Below are 8699 nucleotides of genomic sequence, written 5' to 3' on the forward strand. Positions count from 1 at the left end.
AATAAATAAATAAAAAATAAATAAATAAATAAAAATAAATAAATAAGAAAAAAAATAATTAAATGAAACTGTGACAGACACAAAGGGCCATTTATTTTTTATTTTTTGCAGCAGTAAAAGTTCACCAGCCAATATTTGGCATGACAAACTTTTTTTCAAGCATTTGTCATCCAATCTTTTGCTAGGTGGCTCATTAGTGTAGTACACGCGCCGTCTGTCGGATCCCCTCGTCGTTTATTAGCGAGGGTCTCCTCCGAACAGAGCCGAACGGACCGGAGCCCGTGGGAGACGGGATACAGTTCTATTTGTCTTGTGTCTGATGTACTCGAGTGTTGCTTGTTTGTCTGGCGAGAAAAGCCACATAAGTAGTCGCCATGCTTTTTTCCCCTCACTCCGCTTTTCTTTTCGCCTCGCTGCTGAATGTTGACAGGCCAGTCGACCTTGATGTCGGGCTGCCACGGCTTTCTAAGAGAGAAACCAAAGGGGTCTCTGGTGTAGCGGTTATCCGCGGAGGCCCGCTCTGCCGGCAGCTGATAGACCCCGTCGCCGCCCAACAACAAAATTGCGACTCTTCTCTTTGTAGCAGTAATGAGATGGTCGGCATCGTAGTTTTTTTCTAGACTATGTTTAGATGCTACACTTTGCTACATGCTAATGACGGCATAGGTTTGATTCCGGACTATTTTTTTTATTTTAATTTTTAAAAAGGGAAGGCAAGTGAAAGAAAGGCCCTGGGTCAACATATGTGTGACCTCTTCTGGCAATTCAGCGCTCACCTCTTTTGATCAGCTCTTTTTTTGCAAGACACTTCCTACAGGAAGTACAGGCGACCCCGAGCCACCAAGGCCGTGACTAACAATTGAGGTACACTCCTGACTCGTGACAGGATTTTGTCGTCAGGATGAACGTGTGGTCTTTCCGTGTCATGATCCTTCCGCGTCCTTCGGGTTATCGTCCTTCATCTACGACAAAGAATTTAGCTAAAAAACTGCGTGACAAATCCTCCCTGTTGTACGACACGAGTGAACATAAATGATAAAAAAAGAAGCCGCGTGAAAAACTGGAAGACAACGTGCTAATCTCAACATTGACTAAAATGCTTTGTATTTAGGAAAAAAAATTGCTATATTTGTAGATGACGTATGATGTTTGCTGATCCAACGAAGAAATTATAAAAGTCAATAAAATGACGGTTCGAAATTGCTTCGGTGAAAATAGACACACAGAAAAGAGCGTTTGTGAAAATTCTGGCAGGCTGCTAAATGTTTGTCCATTTGTTTAAAGTTAGATTCAGTTTTAACTTGACTGCACTTTCATTGTTTGACAGTCTTTTCCTGTTTTTCTGCCGTGGCTGCAAAAGGTGTTTTTTGTTTTGTTCAGGCATTAATACATTTTCACTCTCCTGCCTACCCAGGTCACAACCTCATTACAGCTTCAAGGCAGAAAGGAAAAAAAAATCCACCGACTGGCAGCTTTTCTCCGGCTCAAATGCTCATCCAGCTGTCGTCGGGCTGTGTGGCGTTTCCGCTGGTGAGCACAAGGGGGCAGCACTGTCTGTCTCAGTCTGGCCTTTCCATGTTGGTCTTTCTGTGCACGCACGCACAGTTTCTAGTATTTATCTATATTTGTAGCAGAAATGTCAATAAAAGTGTCAGATCCCTCGCATGCAGCCAACAAACAGCATTGATGAAATTCTGCAAAGATGATTTCGAGTGATGCTGAACATAAGCCTTCAAATATACACGCCGCATCTACTTGGCCAAAATATGAATTAATGGAGGAGCTAATGGACGGCGTGACAGCGTTTCAGTAAAGCTAATAAAAATTGATTTTTCCCCTCCTCAGACGTCGCCCGTGCTCCACATGTGTAATGAATCTGCCGAGCTCTCATCAAAAACAAAAATTGGAGGAGTAAATCTGCTTGTAGGTCTCGCCCTCATCTGCCTGGCTTTTGTCCTGCAGGCAGTGATCTGGCCACAGCTTGCTGCGAGATGTCTCTTCATCAACTGACCCCCACCCCCACCCCCCTCGGCTGCATTAATAAAAGTTTTGCCACAAATATTTAATCCTCAACGTGACTGACAATGTTGTCAGACCTCCGGACAGCTTTTACGCCATGATTACAAGCGCTCCTCCGTCCGTGCTACTTTGGATTATTCAAGATTATGTTGTAATCCTTTTAATCCTCACTGCATTAAGATTTCAGTCAAAATACGGAAACAGTAAAGAAGCACTCAAAAGCAATAAGGTCTTAAGCAAGCGGCGCCTTCATTTCCTCCCTGTTCCTTCTTATTTACGCGCCGCGCTGTCACTATGTCGAATAGCGGGCTCGCGCTGGGCCCGCTCACCTCTGGCACTTGCTAGAAATTAGCAACATTTTCATCTTTTGCATCTTTTGATGAAAGGTTGGCAAATGTGAAATAAATCTCCATAAATTTTTCACTACACATCTTTTGAGGGCTTTCTGCCTTCAGTCTCTAACTACAATGATAGCTAAAATGCTACACTGCTAAATTGCCCCCATCGTGTGTTTAAGTTTTGGTCGCTTGTTTCCATTAAAATATATTTTTTTTAAATTTAAAAATCTCCTTTGTTGTTTACGCCAAGTGGAAAATCTTAAATTGGCAAACTACTTGTGTAGGCTGTCGGGTTGCCATCGAGTGCAACAGCCAAGATTAGCGTGCGCGTCTTCGAAGAAATGAGACTAGCGCAAACAAACGATGACATTAGCGCCGCCGTGTTTCACAAACGAGCTTGTTTGGGCTGGTGAGGAATTTTTTTCTTTCTTTCTTTCTTTCTTTCTTTCTTTCTTTCTTTCTTTGATCGTCTGCTTTCCCGTCACTTGTTCAGTTTTGCCAGTTTTGTCCCCCCTCATCTTATTGTTCTCATTAAGGACTAGTTTGCGTCGTCCCTGACTTGTGTCGCTTCTGGACTTTGTTTTCAAATTGTCTTCCTCTCACTACCAGTCAGTCACTTTGCATCTTGCTCTCAAAATCTTTCTGTCATCAGACGATCTGTTCCACTAGCAGTGGTTGATTCCGACCAGAGGGCATTTTAAATGGTTGTGCCAACGTGCTGAATGGTTCTAATTATTTCAGGGTTAGGGTTAATTATATTTATAATTATTTTTTATTTATTTTAGCGTGTGCCCGTGTCTCACTGTTGTAATTTGATGTTGGTCAAGATGGCGGTTCTTTGAGGGCCAAGTCTCGTTTTGGGGTCGTACTTGTTACCGTTGTTTATCGGTCGTACTCGGTGTAAAGCGTTTAAGATCATGTCCGTGTTGACGGATCTCGCAGACTCTCAAGTTAACAGAGAGATTGTTATGCGGTCCTGCCTCCGTCTCCTCCTGTGATGGAGCTTTCGCAGCTTCTTAGCTGCTGAGGCAAATTTGCCTCTTTCATGTATTCTGACATGTTTTCACCGCTATGAAAGAGCTCGGAGGCTCGCGAGCACAAGAACCAGATCAGGTCTGAGAGAGATTTTAACAGCATCATCTTTGATTTGCTGGCCGGCGATGTTGGGCTCCAAAGCAGGCGGAGACACGAACCGGCCGTGCCTCCTGGTGCTGCTCTGTTTTTCTGCTTGATACTTACCCGCTTTCCTTTGGGCAGCTGAAAATGCTGCGAGGTAAAAGGAGATGCGGCCGCTCGCCGTGCGGCTCAACTTCAAACCCGATAAGATCTCCAACACGCCTCAGAGTCAGACTCGAAACCAGCGGAGGGGTGATCCTGAGCTGAGAAGATTCAAAGTGCTACGGGCCGACCAGCGAGGTTGCTGGCGCTGACTGGGCTTGCCTCCATTTTGAACGACATGGTCGACCAACCAGGAAGTTGCAGAATGAGCCATGGGGCACCAAGGCCCTCCAAGTTTGGATAAATTCCTCAGAAAAAAAAACACAAAAAATTCTAGACAAAACAGTTTCCCACAAAATTGACTTTTAGAGGCGTCAACTATATAGCATTGTGATCTTCTGCAAAACTGTATTTGATGTCTACTCAATTTGTCCTCTCCTCCCATTGGTTCTGGATTTGATTTGATATTTTCAGGAGACTTTAGGAGGCAGAACAAGTCCACACGGGCCGAGTCTTTGTCAGGATTCTCAATTCATGTTAGCATGTGTTTCACCACTCCGCTGTGCCACTTGAAGTAGCTCGGCGCCTGATTGGACTTCCGAAAGACATTTCGCGACACGCCGATCGGGCTCCTGACCTCTGGAACTTGCGACTTGTTACTTGACGTCTGGAGGTTTGTCTTCTCTTGTGACCTTTTTGCAGCATGGCAGGTTGTTTGCTTGTAAAAAGTAGGTCGCCGTTTGCTTTCAGGACATGGCGCTGGCCTCCCGACCCTGGCTCGGATCCCACCCGTGGACCCCTTTGGCGCCGACAAGCGCGTGTTCCTTCCTGCCGCCGGCGGGATGTCGCGGCCCCGCAGACACTTGCAAACAGTGACAAGTCAAAAGCTCCTCCGCTCGCCGCGGCCCGCCGTGGCGTCCCCGCCGCTGCCGCTTCGCGCACTTTGAGGCTGAGCAGGTCTGAGACGGTCACCGTCAAAAAAGTGACAACACTCAGGAAGAAACATGGGTGCCCCAGTGATGTCACTGCAATATTTATTTATGTGTTTTTCTGACATAAACGAGGCCTTTTTGGCTTCAGGCTATGACGTGTGTTTACTTGAAATGTGTGCTTTTATTTTTCAGTGTGTTTCAAACGTAGTTGGGTTTCATTTTTTTTCTTTTCTTTTAATACACGTTTGACCTGCTTTTTTTTTTTTGTCTTACGGCATCCAAGTTTGACGACTGTGTTGTGACCTACCTCGCCTTGCTCTTTATGAAGTGCAAAAGTAAAGTATTTTCATTATTTTTTGTGAATCAAGTTTAGACTGACAAAAAAGCATTTTCTTTTTCACCCCAAAACTAAAGACGCCACTTGTCCGTACACTGACCATTTGTGACGCCAAATATTTCAAACTATTATTATTTAAAGGGGCACATTGGATCGAGATTTGTATATCCGGGCCGCTCTGTGCGGCAGATAGAAGATGGCTGAGTTGCTTCATGACTGGTAATTATTTTTTCGTTTTTCTGCTTGTTTGGAAAAATGGAAAAATAAAAAACCGAGGCTCTTTTCTGCTAACGGAAGCGCGCGATGCTAGAATTAGATTCTCCAAGACACAAAGTCACCATGATTGCACTGAAGAACATTAAGACTCTCTGTCCAGTTTCAATTAAACAAATTGAAATGAGAGAGCAATTTGAGAGCAAAGAGTCAATCCTGATTAATCTCTCAGGGAAAGAAAATCACTGATTGCGGTCAATGAGGTTTTAAGGCCGCAGGATGCCATCTTGAGTCAGAGATGGTCAGTGAGGGATTCTTCGACCAAAACCAGATATTTCAAGCGAAAAGTAAAGCGACGCCCCGAAAAGTAACGGACATCTTCCTTTGGTTTAAAGTGCACAAATTGAAGTTGCATATGCGCGGCATCGGTATCATCATCGTCGGCATCATCGTGGCAGCCACCCGGGGACATTAACAACGGCACTGGCTTGCCGCTCGCCTGACAGCGCCGCAGATCCAAGCGTGATAATTGTAAATTGCCTCTTTTCATAGATCTTTAAGTCCAGACGAGGTTGTGGAGAGAGATCACGGTGGCGGCGGCAGCGGCGAGCCCTCGCGCTGAATTATTCTATCAATCAGCATCAACGCTCCCAAATAAGCAAAGATTCAAAAGCAAAGATTCATTTTTAAATTAGAATTTTCTTTATAAATGTCAGAAATATGACGCTTCTATATTTGCACACGTCGGAAAGCGAGGAGCTTGGAGTTACAGTAACAAGTCAGATTCATTCAAGACTTTTTCCTCTATACTGAAAACATTTTATGTTGAATTGACTCCAAAACTACTTGAACGCCAAATTTTATTTTGAGTACGCATTTGATAAAATAATATGGAGTAGATTCCAAACACTATTTGTTATGATTTGTTTTTCCACTAAGAAGTCACATGAAAAATGGAAAAATACACATATACGTTAAGAAATTTAGAAAAAAAAAATCCTGAACGTGGCTCTTACCTAGGTGTCTAAATTAAATATAATTTTTCTCTAGTTGTGTCGTCTTGGAGCATATGCATTAATTCCTGAAAATGTCCACTGTTAACTTTAAAAAAAAATAAAATAAAAAAAATAAAAAATAAAGACTACGGTTATATTTCAAAAGTTGATACAGTAGACAGAATTACCGTATTTTCCGGACTATAAGTCGCAGTTTTTTTCATAGTTTGGCTGGGGTTGCGATTTATACTCTGGAGCGACTTCTGTGTGAAATTATTACCATATTATGATATCATTTCACATGTTATTTTAACATTAAACCTCAAGAGGGCGCTCTAGGCCTGTGTTGATAATTTCAACATTGGCGGTAATTTATAAAAGACAGGCTGTCACGGAAAAGAAAATCATATTGTGCAGATTACAAACTGCAAGTAGTAAAATATGCAACCAAAAACGGTAATTGTGCAGCAGAAAAAAAGTTTGATAGATACTTCTTCAAGTTTGTTCTGCAAGTATGCGACAGGAATCGCGTGGAAATAAACTACTGTTATGCAAGTTCACTGACATGTGACATCTGGTAGCCTCAGCTGCTTACATGTGTCCAAAACAAAAAATAAAGTGTCCTTGATTACAAAGGAGCGCAGCTGGAGTCGCATTCTGAAATATTCGCCACGACAGCAAGAAATATTTCCGAGAGATTTCAGCCGTGTAAACACAACGATGTGTAAACAGAGCAGTGTTGCGTCATCGGCCCGGTGTAAATAGACGCAAGGTAACAAGGATGACAATGTGGGATAGATGCTTTCAAATATTTACATTTCTTCTCGCTGGAACCAAAACACATTTCAAAGCTGGAGCAGCAAGCACTCGATAACACTGAGGGCAAGAAGGGCAGCGTGGAATCGCGTGACCTCCGGGAGGGAAATGAAATTATTGTCGTGACAAAAGTATAATAAAAAAAAAAAAGCAAATGCAAACAGTGGCAATCAGGAAGAATAAAAAAATATATATATATTTAAGAGGGAAAAAAATGAAGGTTTGAGACGTTTGTAAAATGTGTTGATGAAGCAAACATCATGTTTGTTTTGATGAAGAGCACAAAATAAACACAGAACTGGTAAACAAAGCGAGCGAGAACGAGCTAGGCATCTCATTGATAAACCAAACCTCCGATCATGTGTGTGATGCTTCCCAGAATTGTTGTTTTTTATTTAGTTAGCAATATTAGGATTACATTAGCGACCACTTCATCCACTCAAGTTTGTTTTTCTTAAAAAAGCTAAATGAAAGTCAGCGTCCATAAGACATCCTTTTTTTTTCTTTTCTTAAGAAAGCTAAATAAAAGTCAGCGTCCGAAAGATGTCCTTTTTTTTTTAAAGCTAAATGAAAATCAATGTCCGGAAGACAGCCTTTTTTTTTTTTTTTTTTAAAACTAAATGAAAGTCAACGTCCAGAAGAAGTCCTTTTTATCTTTCTTTTTCTTAAAAAAACCTAAATGAAATTCAGCGTCCATAAGATGTCCTTTTTTTTTTCACCACTTCTTGCAGTCCCTTCATGAGCTGCACGTTTTCAACTGGAAACGAGGAGGGCGGGGGGCGGGCACACGTGTGACAAACATGACCTCCCCTCGCCGGCGTGGAGGATTAGAGCCAACAAAAGTTGGTCCAATCGCCGCACCAGGGTTTAAGAGTATTGCGGTGACAGATTAGAACATCTCTCACCCTGGGGAGGAGATAAGAGAGCATCAGAGGAGCCGCCATCAGCCAACTTAGCCCTCCTCCACTTTCATACGTGTAATACTCCTGCTATGGGTTATCAAAGGTTGCGAGAATCCTCGTGTTCTGGCCCAAATGTTCTACTCAGCTGTTTGCTTGCTTGCTTATCCTCATCATTGCAAATTGGTCCAACGTGTCACTCCATGGCGCCGGCCGGCTCTCGTGGGCGTCTTGCTGGCCCGTTGCTCGCCCGCCCCTCAATTAGCTCTCGGTGCTTCAGGTTAATAGAACTTTTGATTGGAGGGGCATTGCTTTGATGTTTTCACGCATGCGGGTGCCGACCTCAAGCAAGCATGTGTTTTATTTGGGACTGAAAATGAAGATGTTTGAGTGTGTGGCAGACCAGAGATCAGTGAGTAACGTTCTTTCCATCATGGATGACCTTTGACATGTTGTCCATGACGCTCGCCTGTCCTACCCCTTGCCCCTGAACCCTAACCCTTGATAGATGCTCACAGCTCGAGTGTGAAAATGTCTTTTGAAAACCCTAAACCTACTTTAAAAACTCAAATTGAAAACCATGCTGTAAAATTTTACTTTGAAACCCTAACAGTAGTTAAAATCCTAATTTGAAACCCTGAAATGAGTTTATTTGAAACCTGGTTGGAAATCCTAATCTGATACCTTAAAACCCCAATTTTAAAACCCTAATATATATATATATATATATATCTTTTTTTAATCCAAGCTCGAGAAGCACTGTGACCAGGTCATGAAGTAAATGTGACTCACTCTCATGGCCGGTGCAAAAGGGCGCAAATTTGCTAGGTGGCTTATAACACAGTACTGAGCTGCCCTCTACTGGCCAAATGCAAGACTTTCAGCAGCTAAGCACAAATACTGTCACGTGGGTCCGTGCCTGGTCGGTGCGT

At 42.8% G+C, this 8699-nt stretch overlaps 1 long non-coding RNA gene across 6 annotated transcripts in view; it reads left to right on the forward strand.

Moving 5' to 3' along the window:
• LOC125988305 (uncharacterized) overlaps positions 1-4874 on the forward strand; it is a 39974-nt gene extending 35100 nt beyond the window's left edge. For 4 of the 6 annotated variants that reach the window (XR_007488270.2, XR_007488272.2, XR_007488275.2 and 1 more), the window contains 2 exons: positions 1415-4248; positions 4326-4874. This is a non-coding gene — a long non-coding RNA (uncharacterized lncRNA). The remainder of the gene's footprint in view (positions 1-1414; positions 4249-4325) is intronic. The other 2 variants (XR_007488274.2, XR_007488271.2) reach the window with 2 other exon arrangements.
• The last annotated feature ends 3825 nt before the right edge of the window (positions 4875-8699 follow it).

The sequence above is a fragment of the Syngnathus scovelli genome, chromosome 2 (genome assembly GCF_024217435.2).
Source record: "Syngnathus scovelli strain Florida chromosome 2, RoL_Ssco_1.2, whole genome shotgun sequence".
In the NCBI taxonomy this organism is placed as follows: Eukaryota; Metazoa; Chordata; class Actinopteri; order Syngnathiformes; family Syngnathidae; genus Syngnathus; species Syngnathus scovelli.